The sequence below is a fragment of the Hyperolius riggenbachi genome, chromosome 12, assembly GCF_040937935.1.
Source record: "Hyperolius riggenbachi isolate aHypRig1 chromosome 12, aHypRig1.pri, whole genome shotgun sequence".
NCBI lineage: Eukaryota > Metazoa > Chordata > Amphibia > Anura > Hyperoliidae > Hyperolius > Hyperolius riggenbachi.
In genome coordinates, this window is record NC_090657.1 from 19,822,413 (window position 1) to 19,839,573 (window position 17,161).

Consider the following 17,161-nt stretch of genomic DNA (forward strand, 5'->3'; position numbering starts at 1 on the left):
GGTCCATGCCCGCTTCTTCAGGTCAGATCAAAAACACAAAGTGCCTAGAATACAAATGTATACATTTCTCACAAACTCCTATTTACATATAACAGTTCCAACTATGTACTCCAATTTAAAAAATTCTAGATATTTTTCCACTTGATTGATTAATTTGCTAAATAGACAGTATGATAGTGTTAGGAATATTGTTGTAATGATCTGCTCTGCTGTCTGCACAGGCAGGCAGCTTTTTGACCATTTTTCAGGTCTGAATGCTGCAGGTCCCTGGAAAGGAGACCTGTCTTCACTCTGCAACTTTCAGAGTTGCTGTTCTGTTGAGGGATTTGCATCCACTTGTCATGCAAATTCTTAGCTGCTTCCTTTGAAGGCTTGCACTATAAATACCATTTCCTCCCAGAATTCCCTGCTGGTCATAAAAGTTTGGTTCTGCTGGACTTGTCTTGAGTTTCAGCCCCTCTGCTGATTGTTTGCGAATATTCAAGTGTAGTTAATTATTTCGGGAGTGCATCTTGCATTCTCTATAGTGCAGTCAGGCTTTGTATTATTTGTACTGTTTATTCCTGTGCTGTTTTGTCTTGTCCCTGCGATTGTACTGTCGCCTGCGGCGGCTGGCAGTAAATCGTTTGGTCTCGTTCCTAGATCGCATTCGCCCTGGCGGTAGAGGCGGTGGATCTCCTTTGTCTGTCTTGGAGTATAACCTTAGCTGCGGTTGCTACTGGTTACTCCTTTAGTCTGTCTTGTCCAGCACAAACGCTTGCTGTTGTCTGGTGGGAGGCAACCGATTAGCAAGCGTTCACGTTATTTGTCTGTCGTCATTGTTAGGTTCATGTGTTAGTTAGGGTTGGTACATTTTGTCACTGTTGCGCTTTTCGTGCGGTGACTGTGCCTGGCACGCGCTTTGTCGCTATTGCGCTTAACGTGTGGTGACCGTGTGTAGCTAGTCCTGTCTGCTCCTTTGTGTTAGATTACAGTTTGTTATTGGTTCTGTCTTTATCCTTCCTATGCTCTGTCTTTGCTCAGTCTTGTGTCACTGTTAGCAATCGCCATTCTTGCGATTGCTTTCTCGCTTGGTCTTTGCTGTTGTGTGTCCACCGTCCCCCGGTGGCGACTGGATTGGTGGACATACATACATTCTGTCTCTGTGCTCACTCTCTCTCTCGAGAGAGACTTTCTTGCCCTGTATAGCTTCACTTCGTACCATTTCTTCTGGCATCTGTGGCAGTGCAGAGGGTTTATTCCTCTGCACTCCACAGCTCCATCTGCCGGTGGGAATTCCTCTCTACAGGTGCATTGCACCAAAGCTGGGTTTCTGTTATTTAAGCGTTTGTGGAGGGTTTCCGCAGTGTCAGCGCACATCTTGTGCGCTGACCACAGAGATAATTCCCCATTCATTACATTTGTTACCTCTGCAGCTGTGAGCGGCGCTGCCGCCGCGTCTGACGTCACGGCGGATCCCGCCGCGTCCTCTCGCTCATTTCTTTCCGGCAGAACAGGTCTCTCCAGGGTGCATCAGGACAGAATAGCGCACGCGCGTACCCGGAGACAGGACCTTTATGCATTAAGGAGGCGGGTCAGCTGACCGGCCGGTCAGCTGACAGCAGTGGTCTGACTCTCGCCACTGATTGGCGGAGATAAGCTGGGCGGAACCATTGGTATTATCATCTGTATTTAAGCCCTGGGCTGTCAGTGGCTCGTTGACTGCTGTTGCTGAAACTTTGCAGCGAAAACTCTCAGACCTTAGTCAGATCCGTGTGTGCTTGATCCAGCAGGACCCCGGGGATTTACACTTAGCCTAGGAAAAACATATCATTGTATATTTATTTATGTGTATGACTCTTTGCTTGAACCTTTGAATACTCTTTCTGCCTCTCGATTCTGTACCTTGCCAATCTGATCTGCTGCCGACCTCGGCCCGACCTCCACTCTGATTTAAGCTTTCTGATTCTGTACCTTTACTCATCTGATCTGTTACCGACCTCGGCCTGTTTACTGACTACGAATTTGCCTGACGATATTCTACCGCTGCCTGACCGACCTGTTACCGACATTGCCTGTACGACAACTCTATCCAGTGATAGTCCCTACAGCCAAGGGCTATCACATAGGAGTACTCCTGTATTTATATACTGTGCACAAAAACCACGTGTGATCACACTCTGAATAAAATACTGACTACTGAGCTGATAGAGCTTTTTCTGATCATCATATACGTCACTGATCATTACAGATAGATTTTTTCTGAGAATTTCCAAACAATTTAAAAAAAACCCTGTTTTTGTATTTTATTTTTATTTTACATTTTTTGGATATTTATTGAAAAATTCAGAAAAATGTATTCTTTTTTTTTTCTTCTCAATCAAAAGAAAAACCTACTTCAATAATAAAAAAAAGGAAAAAAAATCAAAAAGGGGATTTAAAAAAACAACATTTAAATATAACAGTTCCAACTATATACTTCCAGTTTAAAAAAAAATCAATAGCCAGTATGATCAATTTGTATGAGAATTGTGAAACATTAAAAAAAAAAATTAGGTTTGTATTGAAAAATTCAGAAAAATTTGCTTTTTCTTCTCAATCAAAAAAATCCTTACTTCAATAATCATTTTTTGGGGATAATATATATATATATATATATATATATATATATATATATATATATATATATATATATATATATATATATATATATATATATATATACATATATAGATAGATTCAGTATATCTATATATCTATATCTATATATAGTATTTTATGTGTATTTTTGTATGAGAATTGTGAAACATTAAAAAAAAAAATTAGGTTTGTATTGAAAAATTCAGAAAAATTTGCTTTTTCTTCTCAATCAAAAAAATCCTTACTTCAATAATCATTTTTTGGGGATAATATATATATATATATATATATATATATATATATATATATATATATATATATATATACATATATAGATAGATTCAGTATATCTATATATCTATATCTATATATAGGCTATCATTCATAAAGCATTTCCGCATGCGGAAATGATTAAAACAGCTGACTTTACCGACCACTCGGCAAAGTCAGCATTCATAAAGCCTCTTTCCGCATGGAAAAATGACACTACCGAGCAGAGTGATAAATCGGTACAAATGTAGCAAAATGTTCATTCAGAAAGAACACCGCAAGCGGTGTGAGGTCGGGAAGTACCGTTGCCTCTGATGTGGCGATACCAATGTAAGTGAATGCAGACACACAGACCTCCCAGGCAGGTGCAGCAGAGCGGAACACGGAGAAATGTATCAACTAGGCAGCTTCCGTGTCTCCGCAAGCCTACCGCCAGCTTAGTTCGGGGAATCTCCGCACTGCTTCCGCACATGGATACATCTTCATGAATGCCCACCCAGAAGTCTAAAAATCCGCCAGCGGTGTTTTCCCGCACTGATTCTGTTTACTGACAGCCTGTTCATGAATGATAGCCATTGTATTTTATGTGTATTTTTGTATGAATTTTTTTTTTTTTTTTTTTTTAGCTTGTCTTGGCTCCTGTTGCATGCAACAGGAGTCCCGGTCAGCAAGGCTATTAGCCCCGTGCACGGAAAAAGTGTGAGTGCCCTAAAGCACCCCCACAAAACGTGCACGAGTAGCCACGGGCCCCACAATACAGCAGGGCCCTTCCGGTTGTTCCCCGAAGGGAACCTTCCCCCTTTGCCATCGGCTCAGGGGGTGGCATCCTCCAACACCCGAGGGGTTGAAGGATCCTGGAGTCCTCCGAGGAGGACTCCTACTGTGCCCAGTGGTTACCCAAAGGGCCTGGCCATGTGGCATCCCACATGGTCCGGGTGGCTCCCCCGAGAGGGAGCCGGGTGGGAACCGAAGTCCCCTGGGAACCGAAGTCCCCGGTGCCAGCAAGCTGGCCCCGACCTTGCGGCCGGAGTGATAAAAATTCCGCACTCTCCCTAGCCAAAAGGCCGGGGAGCTGCGTTAGTTGGCGATGCATACGGGCAGTACAGACCAAAGCACCCTACTTCCGCCTGAGATCTGCCACATCTCAGGTTTTTTCAGGTGCACCTGGAGCGCCACTTCCAGGGGCAGTACGCCTAAGCAAAGCCCTCAGCCATTCAGCCTCGACCATGGTATAGATCCATTCCATCAACTCCTGGGAATTACGACCAGGAAGGACACCCTGCCACAGTGCCATCCCTCCAGGTCCCCCCAAAAATTTCAAGAACAGATACTACACTTGATCTTAGCCAAAAGGCCGAGTATTTTTGTATGAATCTCCTAGAAGAGCAGTACTGTAGAACTGTTCTACAGTAACTACTCTGATCTTTGATAGCTGTTCTGTGGTAATGTTACACTACAGTCACACTGGGATAGGTCATCTGGCTGTGAGAAATGTTACAACACAAGTTTCCAGTGGGAGGTCATATTTGCATGACTGTGTCCTTTCTAATTGGCTGCAGGGCGACACACATGTAAATAAGAAAGGCTGGAGCGTTATGGGTAAGAGTATGCTATGTCCTTCCAGGCAGGAAGTTTTTTTTAAATAATCTAGAAAGTGTGTTGCTGCATCTTTTGATGTTTGTGTGCTGCTTTCAGTATCTTGTAAGAAACATATTCTGTCTGTTTTTGGCTCATGTGAGGTTTTGTCAGCACAATGTGGTAAGGACCCCCGTAGGCTGTGGTCTCTAGTCATTGCAGAGAAAAGATAAGACTATACTTTCAGGGATCATTTCTATAGATTATTGTCTGTGGAGATGTGCTCTTAAGTGTACAAACTTGCCAATCACGATGAGGAGCTTCAGTGTTACTCTCTGAGCAGGAAGGGGGCTGGTAGTGCTGCTTGTATTGGTAGCTGTTGCCAGCTATTGAGGACTGTTCCACTCTTACTTATAAGAGCTGGAGGAGGGAAACACAAGCTGAGTGATTGTTTTTGCAGCTGTAAACATTAGAACTACAGTTTTTAATGTAAACTATAAAGCAGTGACTGATTCCTAGAGATAAGAAGTCCAGATCTTTTTAATGATTTGAATCAGATCTCTGAAAAGATCCGGATCTTTGATCCGAATCTCAGATCATTTTACAAGGGTTGATCCGAATCTCAGATCATTTTACAAGGGAAGCATTCGGGGGGTGAAATGACTAGCAGGACAGGTCTTTCCCTGCTGTGGACAGGAGGGGAGGGGAGAGGAGGGGAGGGGAGGGGAGGGGGGGGTAGACACACAGAGAAAGGGGAGGGGGGGGTGGGCACACAGAGAAAGGGAAAAGATGGACAGAGGGCAGGGAGTGGACAGAGAAGGGAGGAGGGACGAGCAGAGAGCAGAAATGTTTGTTTGCACACAATACCCACCTGCTGCAATCATATGCTTTACATATATTTCACCTACATTTTCATCTGTATACCTTGAATGGAAACGTCGCACAGTGAAAGAAAGCATTCCCAGAAGATAAGTGCAGCTGTTTAGACCGAGTGCAGGAGGATCATATTGCACAGCAATCACAGTGCCTGCAAAGTTACTGAGCTGAGCTGAGCCAAAAGCTTCCAATGTGTTCACTGTGCACAACTACGGAACAGACAGCCTATGAGCAGCACGTTTCAGCCAGTATGTGTGCTCTACACATATCTGGCAGTGGCACCAATGTCCCCTCTACCTGTCCCTGTGCAAGGCTGGCTCCCCTGAGTCCCCTCCAACAGAGCGATCCATCTCTGCTCTGCTTCCAGGACCCCCGCTGCCCGCTGAGAGGGGGCGTGTCGCTCCTGGCCCCGCCCCTTTTGCGATCCGAATCACTCATTTTGATGATTCGGATGATTCAACTCACAAAATAGATTCGGATCAAAGATCCGAATCGTTCATGATCCGGACAACACTACAGGACAGGACTTTTCCTGATGTGGACAGACAGAGAAGGCGAGGGGGTTGGACAGATAGAGAAGGGGGAATGGTGGACAGAGACGGGCAGGGAGTGAACAGAAGGGAGGAGGTGAACGAAGAGGGGTGAGCAGAGAGCAGAAATGTTTTTTTGCACACAATACCCAATTGCAATCATATGCTTTACATATATTTCACCTATATGTTCATCTGTATACTCTGAATGCAAACGTCTCACAGTGAAAGAAAGCATTCCCCTTTTCTCACCTCGCTCGAACACATAAATGTAGAGAGAAGATAAGTGCAGCTGTTTAGAGCAGAGTGCAGGAGGATCATATTGCGCAGCAATCACAGTGCCTGCCCTGTCATTCATTCAGCCCAGCACTCTGTCTGCAGAGTTACTGAGCTGTGCTTCTCAGCCAAAAGTTTCCCATTTGTTCACGACTACAACAGACAGCCTATAATGAGCAGCACATTGCAGCCAGTATGTGTGCTCCACACATATCTGGCAGTGGCACCCATGTTCCCTCTCTCTCATCTACCTGTCCCTGCAAGGCTGGCTCCCCTCCAACAGAGCGATCCATCTCCGCTCTGCTTCCAGGACCCCGGTGCCTGCTGAGAGAGGGGGGCGTGCCGCTCCTGGCTCCACCCCTTTTGATCCGAATCTGTTCATTTTGATGATCCGGATGATTCGACTCACAAAAGAGATTCGGATCAAAGATCCGAATCGTTCATGATCCGGACAACACTAGTGTTTCTCATCATTTTATTGGTATATGTACTCTTTTTAAAATTCTGTACTCACCAGGCACCCTGTAGTATATTAAACCTTATCAAAAGTAATATATTTGATTGTAGTACATGATAATTGGTTCTAAACAATTTCCAAGCATTTACTATTGCTTTTAATTAGCTAAAATACTAATCTGGTGGTGTTAAATAAGATTAAGCATTTTCTAAAACTCTAAATTTGTTATTCTTGGTAAAGTTCAAAAAATAAGTACAGAAGGGCGCTGCCTTAATGTTCAGATATATCACAACCCTATATGTGTTCTATTATTGAAGTCCCGCCTCCTGCTGCAACCTTCTTAGATGGGGTTAACCCCTTGCCCTCACCTCACAGCAGAAAGATCAAAATATGGATGAATATAGATATAAAAGATTTTTTACAATCAATAATTCCAATCAATAGGACGCTTTATTAAAGGATTAAACAATCAAAGATTAACAAGAGCTTAAGGGCTCATTTCCACTATAGCGAATCTGCATGCGTTGTCCGCATGCGGATTCGCACAGCCAATACAAGTGGATGGGCCTGTTTCCACTTGTCAGTTTTGCTGTGCGTTTTTCTGTGCAGGATTTTTCTGCTTGGCAGAGCCCTCAGAATTCGCCTGCGTGTGGAATGCAGGCAAATCGCACACAATGTATTTAATAGGGAAATCGCATGCGTTTTCCCCATGCGTTTTTTGCCGCGAATTGGCATGCGAATTCACATAGGTACCAATGTAAATTCACACAGGCAGTGACATGGTTAAAATCGCATATACCCTCAACTATGCGAATTCGCATGCGAATTCGCGGTAAAAAACGCATGCGGAATCGTATCCGCATGCGATTTCGTCAGCGGTGGAATCCAGGCGATTCCGCACCGCAATAGTGGAAACGAGCCCTTAGATGTTAATAAATTCACACACCATTCACATACACTCATATACACTCATTCCAGAGCATGCTGGTTCCCTTAAAAAAGAAAAGAAAAAATTGATGATGGATAAGACTGCAAAAAATCTTAAAAATTGATAAAACACTTCTAAAAGTTCACCGCAATTGCATAAAGTCCGCAGTTGTCCTTTCCCCAGGATCTACTATAATTTCCGGTATATTTAGGAACTCTCCCTGCCGGAAATTATAGTAGATCCTGGGGTTTATTAACATCTAAAGCTCTTGTTAATCTTTGATTGTTTAATCCTTTAGTAAAGCGTACTATTGATTGGAATTATTAATTGTAAAAAATCTTTTATATCCAGCACACCTTCATCCATATTTTGATTTTATTCTTGGTAAAGTATATCAAGCCTGAGTACCCCCTGGAACCATCAGAAGTACCCCCTGGGGTACACGTACCGCACATTGAGAACCTAGGCTATAAAGGATAATACTGAATTTGAGCAGGTTGATATGATGAATATATACTGCAGCTTATACTACTTTCACTTTGGAAGTGCTCTAAAGGAATTATGAATTAGAATATTTATACATGTCAGTGTTTCCCTCTGAGCAGTAGAGATGGGCCCGTGAACGGTTCCAGGCGAACTTTGGGTGGTTCGCGTTCGCCGGCGAAGGCAAACTTTTGTGGAAGTTCGATTTGCCCCCATAATGCTCCATTATGGTCAACTTTGACCCTCTACATCACAGTCAGCAGGCACATTGTCACCAATCAGACTACACTCACTCCTGGAGCCCCACCCTCCCTTATGAAAGGGAAGGTTCTCTGGCTGTTTTACTCACTCCTCTACAGTAATTAGTGAAGGGACAGCTGCTGACAGACTCTGCTAGGGGAAGCTTAGTTAAGCTCTTGTAGGCTTGTTAGCTTGCTCCTGGCTATATTGTTATTCCTTATATAGCACCCCACAACAGCTCCTTTCCTCCCTCCTCCCCTCCAGAGGAGGAGGATCTTGTCTTCCAGGGATTTGTAGGTTGTCAAAAGCATACTCACATACATTGGCCAGGAATCGCACCCAGGTCAACTGCTTGGAGGGCAGCTATGCTCACCACTATACCACCAACACTACAGGCTGAAGCTGGTCTGGGAAGGATGAAAAGCTAGGTGACCATGCAACCATTCCTGCTAACCTAAAGCTTACTTGTGTCTTACAACACATTGGCTTAAGACTTTACCAAATCCAATGCTCCAATATGGGGAAGCTTCTCTGTTTGCTGTTTTGTTTATTTTTGGGTTTTTTTAAGTGTGGTGTCACAGTTCACTCATCTCCTCAACTACAAGAAAGGCCCAGGAGTAGTCTTAGCTACCGTAATATCTATGTTACGGCAGGGCCCATATTACACTTTCTCTTACAGGGCTATGGAAACCGTTTGCCCATGCGATAAAGCGAGGTGCAAAAATGAAATCATGCCTAGTAGAGGATGGTTTCGATCCATCAACCTCTGGGTTATGGGCCCAGCACAATTCCACTGCGCCACTCTGCTTACGTTTGTATACAATCTTCAAGTTTAAGAAGGGTACATTAGTTGAAATAGTTACACTACAATCTATGTTACAGCAAGGCCCTAATGACACTTTCTCTTAAGGGGCTATGGCGGCCATAGCCCGTTAAGAGAAAGTGTCATTAGGGCCTTGCTGTAACATAGATTGTAGTGTAACTATTTCAACTAATGTACCCTTCTTAAACCTGAAGATTGTATACAAACGTGTCATTTTTTCATGCGGAAAGAGCCTTTATGAATGCAGAATTTGCTAAGTGTTCGGTAAAGTCAGCTGTTTTATGCATTTCCGTATGCGGAAATGCTTTATGAATGATAGCCATTGTGATTTCTGACCTTAAAACAGTGGTTTGCCTCAAATGTAGGTTTTTCATTGAGACTTTTGACGTATATCCCACTCAACCATGTCGCCGTCGAGGTATTAGACCGCTTGAAACATCTTTTCCATCATTTTTCTAGCCAGTATAATTTGTTCTATATTTCCAACTTTCGTCTCTCCATTGAAGTCTATTGCGGTTTGCGAAAGTTTGCACGAACTGAACTTTTGCGGTAGGTTCGCGAACCTAAAATCGGAGGTTCGGCCCATCTCTACTGAGCAGGAAAGGGCTGGTTGTGCTGCTTGTATTGGTAGCTGCTACCAGTCATTGAGGACGGTTCCGCTCTCACTTGTAAGAGATGGAGGAGGGAAACACAAGCTGAGTGATTGTTTTAACTGCTGTATAAGTAAGATACTGTTTATGGAACAATGAAACGGATAGTACAACATACAGATGTATCCTATAACTACTACAACCGCATCACGCCGACGGGTCTGATCACAGTGGTAGCACCAGGACTGCCTAACGCCAATTGGCGTCAAGGGGAGCGGTTTTGCAGGAGACTGCAGGTGCCGATGCGCACACATGTCCACTTGGATGACTGAGCTCCACTCCGCAATCAGTTTCCCAGCAGCGATCGCTATTAGGGGACTGTTAGACAGCGAAACCGTCATCTATTTACTGTGTACAGCTCTGTGATCCACGGCAGCGCTGTACTGGGGACAGCCCCCTGGGGGAGACAGTAGCAATCCGCTGTCATAGGCTGATGTCTATGACAGCCGATCAGTTATAGGCTGGCAGGGGGAGGGAGGGATAGGAAAATCATTTAAAAGAATACATTTATGAAAAAAAAGCAATAAATATTTGTAAAAAATAAATAAAAAACCCTGGGAGCGATCAGAGCCCACCAACAGAAAGCTCTGTTGGTGGGCAAAAAAAAAGGGGGGGGGGAATCACTTGTGTTCTGAGTTGTACAGCCCTGCAGCGAGGCTACAGTGGCCTTAATTGCAAAAAATAGTCTAGTCACTAAGGGGGTGAAGCCTACAGTCCTCAAGTGGTGAAAGCAGGGGTAGGGAACCTATTGCTCTTTTGATGGCTACATCTGGCTCACAGTTAGGGGTTGATTCACTAAGCTACACTGCTCAAGCAGCGCAGCTTAGCGTGACAGCGCAAGTAACATTTTTATGTCCTTAGTACAATGTATGGCGACAATGTTATTCGTAGGCCATCATTCATAAAGCATTCCCGCATGCGGTAACGCTGGAAACAGCTGACTTTACCGAGCACTTAGCAAAATGTCCATTCATAAAAGCTGTTACCGCATGAAAAGCTGACATTCCCGAGAAGAGCGATAAATTTCTGCCTTGTGCGGTGATTATCTCAACACATGTCACTAAATGTCAATTCATAAAGATTAGAGCAGGCGGTATTGGGATAGAGAATAACGCTTACTTTGAAGAGGCGATAAGCATGCAGATAATCAGAGCAGATTCAGAGCAAACAGAGGCTATTTTAAAACAATGCAAATCTATAGGGAAGCTGGGGCTGCCTCTTTTATTGTAAGGCTGTCTCTGCACGGAGAAAATGTATCAACTCAGGCAGCTTCTCATGTTACGCTAGCCTACCGCCAGCCTAGTTCGGGAGATCACCGCACTGCTACTGCAGCTGTAAACATTTTTATGAATGAGCACACAGAAGTCTAAAATACCGAATGTGGTATTTTCCCGCACAGATTTTTGATAGCCAATTGTAGTATTTTATTTGTATTTTTTTTATGAATCTCCTAGAAGAGCAGTACTGTAGAACTGCTCTACAGTAACTACTCTGATCTTTGATAGCTGTTCTGTGGTAATGTTGCACTACAGTCACACTGGGATAGGTCAGCTGGCTGTGAGAAATGTTACAACACAAGTTTTCTGTGGGAGGTCATATTTGCACGACTGTGTCCTTTCTAATTGGCTGCAGGACGGCACACATGTAAATAAGAAAGGCTGGCACATTATGGGTAAGAGTATGCTATGTCCTTCCAGGCAGGAAGTTTTTTAACCTTTTCGGGACCATGTGCATGAGATCCTACGCCGCACTTGTGGCTGTTCTAGCCTGATGCGGCGTAGGATCTACGCCGGCCCGAAATTTCCGCTCCCGACGCGATCGTGCGCACCCGGAGGGGGAGATCAAGCTGTCATATGACAGCCGACATCTCCCCCGAGTGATCAGCAGCCATCGCGTATGGCTGCTGATCACACGATCACTACGATCGCCGTCGGATCGTAGTGATCTGTTTGACAGCTGCGGCGGCAGGGGGGGAAAGAAGAGGATCCACTCACCTCCCTGCCGTTCCAGCGACGATCGGCGCCCCCTCCGCTCTGGCCGGCATCTCCGCTTCATCTGACGTCAGCGCCGGGTCCCGGCTTGATGACGTCATCAAGCCGCGACCCGGAACTGCTCGTCAGATGAAGCGGAGATGCCGGCCGGAGAAGAGGGTCCCGTGCGGCTCATCGCTGGAGCCTGGAAGGTAAGTGAAGGCTGCTGGCAGAAGGGGGGGCCCAGGCCACCAAGGGGGGACACAATGCCCGGCAGCCACACACGGGATCCGGCCGCCTGACCCCCCCAAACGCGCGCACCCCCTTCCCGCCAAAAATGCCTGGTCCTTAAGGGGGGGTAGGTGGCCGGTCCCGAAAAGGTTAAATAATCTAGAAAGTGTGTTGCTGCATCCTATGAGGTTTGTGTGCTGCTTTCAGTATCTTGTAAGAAACATATTCTGTCTGTTTTTGGCTCATGTGAGGTTTTGTCAGCACAATGTGGATAGGACCCCCGAAGGCTGTGGTCTCTAGTCATTGCAGAGTGAAGTTAAGACTATACTTTCAGGGATCATTTCTATAGATTTTGTCTGTGGAGATGTGCTCTAAAGTGTACAAACTTGCCAATCATGATGAGGAGCTTCAGTGTTTCCCTCTGAGCAGGAAGGGGGCTGGCAGTGCTGCTTGTAGTATTGGTAGCTGCTGTCAGCTATTGAGGAATGTTCCACTCTTACTTGTAAAGGTGCGTACACACATGCGACTATAGTCGTTTGTAACGATCGTTCCCCGATCTTTACCAACGACGATCGTTACAAAAAACGAACCACCGACTATTAAGGCAAACGACGAACGAGCCAAATCGCTACAAAAGAAAGTTCTGTCTCGGCGGATTTTAACCAACGACGATCGTTTGCAAAAGTAGTACATCGTTGGAAACGATCGTTCGTACTAGGCTTGACATGCGCATTTCACTATTTCTTCGTGAAACTTCTCATTTTTATGCGCAGGCGCAATAGTTGCTTTCTGTGATGTAACGTTCGTTCTAACGATCAGATCGTTACACACATTTTAAAACTACCTTTACTTAGGTCGTTCTTGCATCAATTAAAAGTTCGTTCGTCGTTCTTAACGAACGATCGTTGTCGCATGTGTGTACGTAGCATAAGAGCTGGAGGAGGGAAACACAAGCTGAGTGATTGTTATAACTGCTGTGAAAGTAAGATACTGTGTAAGGAACAATGAAACTAATAAGCATACAGATGTATTCTATAACCACTACAACCTCATCACACACCGACAAGCGTGATTGCAGCGGCAGCCCCAGGACTGCCTAATGCCAATTGGTGTAAAGGGGTGCGGTTTTGCAGGAGACTGTAGGTGCCGATGCGCACGCATGTCCACTTGGATGACTGAGCTCCACTCCGCCAGCAGCGATCGCTGCTAGGAGACTGTTAGACGGCGAAACCGTCATCTTTTTACTGTGTACAGCGCTTTGATCCATGGCAGCGCTGTACTGGGGACAGCCCCCTGGGGGAGACAGTAGCGATCTGCTGTCATAGGCTGGCAGGGGGAGCGAGGGATAGAAAAATCATTTAAAAAATAGATCTATTATAAAAAAAAGCAATAAATATTTGTAAAAAATAAACGATCCTGGGAGCTATCAGAGCCCACCAACAGAAAGCTCTGTTATTGGGCAGAAAAAGGGGGGGGGGGGAGGAATCACTTGTGTTCTGAGTTATACAACCCTGCAGTGAGGCCTTAAAGCTGCAGTAGCCTTAATTGCAAAAAATAGTCTGGTCACTAAGGGGGTGAAGCCTACAGTCCTCAAGTGGTGAAAGCAGGGGTAGGGTACCTATGGCTCTTTTGATGGCTACATCTGGCTCACAGTTAGGGGTTGATTCACTAAGCTACACTGCTCAAGCAGCGCAGCTTAGCGTGACAGCGCAAGTAACATTTTTATGTCCTTAGTACAATGTATGGCGACAATGTTATTCGTAGGCCATCATTCATAAAGCATTCCTGCATGCGGTAACGCTGAAAACAGCTGACTTTACCGAGCACTTAGCAAAATGTCCATTCATAAAAGCTGTTACCGCATGAAAAGCTGACATTCCCGAGCAGAGCGATAAATTACCGCCTTGGGTATCATTCATAAACAGGCTGTCGGTAGTGCGGGAAAACACCGTTCTTCTCCGCAACCGGTACTTTAGACTTCTGGGTGGGCATTCATAAAGAAGTCTGCCTGTTGCGGAAGAAGTGCGGAGGTTTTCTGGAGGAAGCTGGCGGTAGCGTGGCGGTAGGCATGCGGAAACTTAAAAGCTGCCCGATTCCCTCCCTGCGCTGCTCTGTCTGATGCTGCTTGGGAGGTCCCTCCCATTCATTTATATGTATTCCGCCCGCCTATCGCTACTGTCGAGCAAGCGGTATTTTCCTTCCGGATACCGCTTGCTCTAATCTTTATGAATGGATGTGTTTGTTACTTTTTCTAGATTAATCTAGAAAAACTCCGCACAAGGCGGAAATGTATCGCTCTGTCACTTTTTCATGCGGAAAGAGCCTTTATGAATGGGGCTTATGCTGAGTGGTCGGGAAAGTCACCGGTGTTAAGCATTTCCGCATGCGGAAATGCTTTATGAATGATACCCCTTGTGCGGTGATTATCTCAACACATGTCACTAAATATCAATTCATAAAGATTAGAGCAGGCGGTATTGGGATAGAGAATAACGCTTACTTTGAAGAGGCGATAAGCATGCAGATAATCAGAGCAGATTCAGAGCAAACAGAGGCTATTTTAAAACAATGCAAATCTATAGGGAAGCTGGGGCTGCCTCTTTTATTGTAAGGCTGTCTCTGCATGGAGAAAATGGCTATCATTCATAAAGAGGCTGTCGGTAAGGGGAATCAGTGCGGGAAAACACCGCTGGCGGTGTTTTAGACTTCTGGGTGGGCATTCATAAAAAAGTATCCATGTGCGGAAGCACTGCGGAGATTCCCCGAACTAGGCTGGCGATAGGCAGGCGGTAGGCAGGTGGAGACACGGAAGCTGCAGAGTTGATACATTTCTCCGTGTTCCGCTCTGCTGCAGCTGCCTGGGAGGTCTGTGTGTCTCCATTCACTTGCATTGGTATCGCCACATCAGAGGGAGCGGGACTTCCCGACCTGACACCGCTTGCGGTGTTCTTCATGAATGAACATTTTGCTACATTTGTTCCGATAATCACCGCACAAGGCGGTGATTTATCACTCTGCTCGTTAGTGTCATTTTTTCATGCGGAAAGAGCCTTTATGAATGCTGACTTTGCCGAAGTGGTCGGTAAAGTCAGCTGTTTTTAGCATTTCCGCATGCGGAAATGCTTTATGAATGATAGCCAATGTATCAACTCAGGCAGCTTCTCATGTTACGCTAGCCTACCGCCAGCCTAGTTCGGGAGATCACCGCACTGCTACTGCAGCTGTAAACATTTTTATGAATGAGCACACAGAAGTCTAAAATACCGAATGTGGTATTTTCCCGCACAGATTTTTGATAGCCAATTGTAGTATTTTATTTGTATTTTTTTTATGAATCTCCTAGAAGAGCAGTACTGTAGAACTGTTCTACAGTAACTACTCTGATCTTTGATAGCTGTTCTGTGGTAATGTTGCACTACAGTCACACTGGGATAGGTCAGCTGGCTGTGAGAAATGTTACAACACAAGTTTCCTGTGGGAGGTCATATTTGCACGACTGTGTCCTTTCTAATTGGCTGCAGGGCGGCACACATGTAAATAAGAAAGGCTGGCACATTATGGGTAAGAGTATGCTATGTCCTTCCAGGCAGGAAGTTTTTTAAATAATCTAGAAAGTGTGTTGCTGCATCCTATGAGGTTTGTGTGCTGCTTTCAGTATCTTGTAAGAAACATATTCTGTCTGTCTTTGGCTCATGTGAGGTTTTGTCAGCACAATGTGGATAGGAACCCCGTAGGCTGTGGTCTCTAGTCATTGCAGAGTGAAGTTAAGACTATACTTTCAGGGATCATTTCTATAGATTTTGTCTGTGGAGATGTGCTCTAAAGTGTACAAACTTGCCAATCACGATGAGGAGCTTCAGTGTTTCCCTCTGAGCAGGAAGGGGGCTGGCAGTGCTGCTTGTAGTATTGGTAGCTGCTGTCAGCTATTGAGGACTGTTCCACTCTTACTTGTAAGAGCTGGAGGAGGGAAACACAAGCTGAGTGATTGTTATAACTGCTGTGAAAGTAAGATACTGTGTAAGGAACAATGAAACTAATAAGCATACAGATGTATTCTATAACCACTACAACCTCATCACACACCAACAAGCGTGATTGCAGCGGCAGCCCCAGGACTGCCTAATGCCAATTGGTGTAAAGGGGTGCGGTTTTGCAGGAGACTGTAGGTGCCGATGCGCACGCATGTCCACTTGGATGACTGAGCTCCACTCCGCCAGCAGCGATCGCTGCTAGGAGACTGTTAGACGGCGAAACCGTCATCTTTTTACTGTGTACAGCGCTTTGATCCATGGCAGCGCTGTACTGGGGACAGCCCCCTGGGGGAGACAGTAGCGATCTGCTGTCATAGGCTGGCAGGGGGAGCGAGGGATAGGAAAATCATTTAAAAAATAGATCTATTATAAAAAAAAAGCAATAAATATTTGTAAAAAATAAACGATCCTGGGAGCTATCAGAGCCCACCAACAGAAAGCTCTGTTATTGGGCAGAAAAAGGGGGGGGGGGGGAGGAATCACTTGTGTTCTGAGTTATACAACCCTGCAGTGAGGCCTTAAAGCTGCAGTAGCCTTAATTGCAAAAAATAGTCTGGTCACTAAGGGGGTGAAGCCTACAGTCCTCAAGTGGTGAAAGCAGGGGTAGGGTACCTATGGCTCTTTTGATGGCTACATCTGGCTCACAGTTAGGGGTTGATTCACTAAGCTACACTGCTCAAGCAGCGCAGCTTAGCGTGACAGCGCAAGTAACATTTTTATGTCCTTAGTACAATGTATGGCGACAATGTTATTCGTAGGCCATCATTCATAAAGCATTCCTGCATGCGGTAACGCTGAAAACAGCTGACTTTACCGAGCACTTAGCAAAATGTCCATTCATAAAAGCTGTTACCGCATGAAAAGCTGACATTCCCGAGCAGAGCGATAAATTACCGCCTTGTGCGGTGATTATCTCAACACATGTCACTAAATATCAATTCATAAAGATTAGAGCAGGCGGTATTGGGATAGAGAATAACGCTTACTTTGAAGAGGCGATAAGCATGCAGATAATCAGAGCAGATTCAGAGCAAACAGAGGCTATTTTAAAACAATGCAAATCTATAGGGAAGCTGGGGCTGCCTCTTTTATTGTAAGGCTGTCTCTGCACGGAGAAAATGTATCAACTCAGGCAGCTTCTCATGTTACGCTAGCCTACCGCCAGCCTAGTTCGGGAGATCACCGCACTGCTACTGCAGCTG

The 17,161-nt window shown here is 45.1% G+C and overlaps 2 non-coding genes and 1 pseudogene across 2 annotated transcripts; all 3 read left to right on the top strand.

The window, feature by feature from the left end:
* The first annotated feature begins 4,695 nt into the window (after positions 1 to 4,695).
* On the top strand, positions 4,696 to 4,913 carry LOC137542592 (small nucleolar RNA U3). Its single transcript, XR_011025477.1, has one exon. It is a non-coding gene; the product is annotated as a small nucleolar RNA U3 (small nucleolar RNA).
* A 7,333-nt stretch (positions 4,914 to 12,246) lies between these two features.
* Positions 12,247 to 12,451, top strand: LOC137542599 (small nucleolar RNA U3; annotated as a pseudogene).
* A 3,243-nt stretch (positions 12,452 to 15,694) lies between these two features.
* LOC137542664 (small nucleolar RNA U3) lies at positions 15,695 to 15,914 on the top strand. Its single transcript, XR_011025524.1, has one exon. It is a non-coding gene; the product is annotated as a small nucleolar RNA U3 (small nucleolar RNA).
* Positions 15,915 to 17,161: the final 1,247 nt, after the last annotated feature.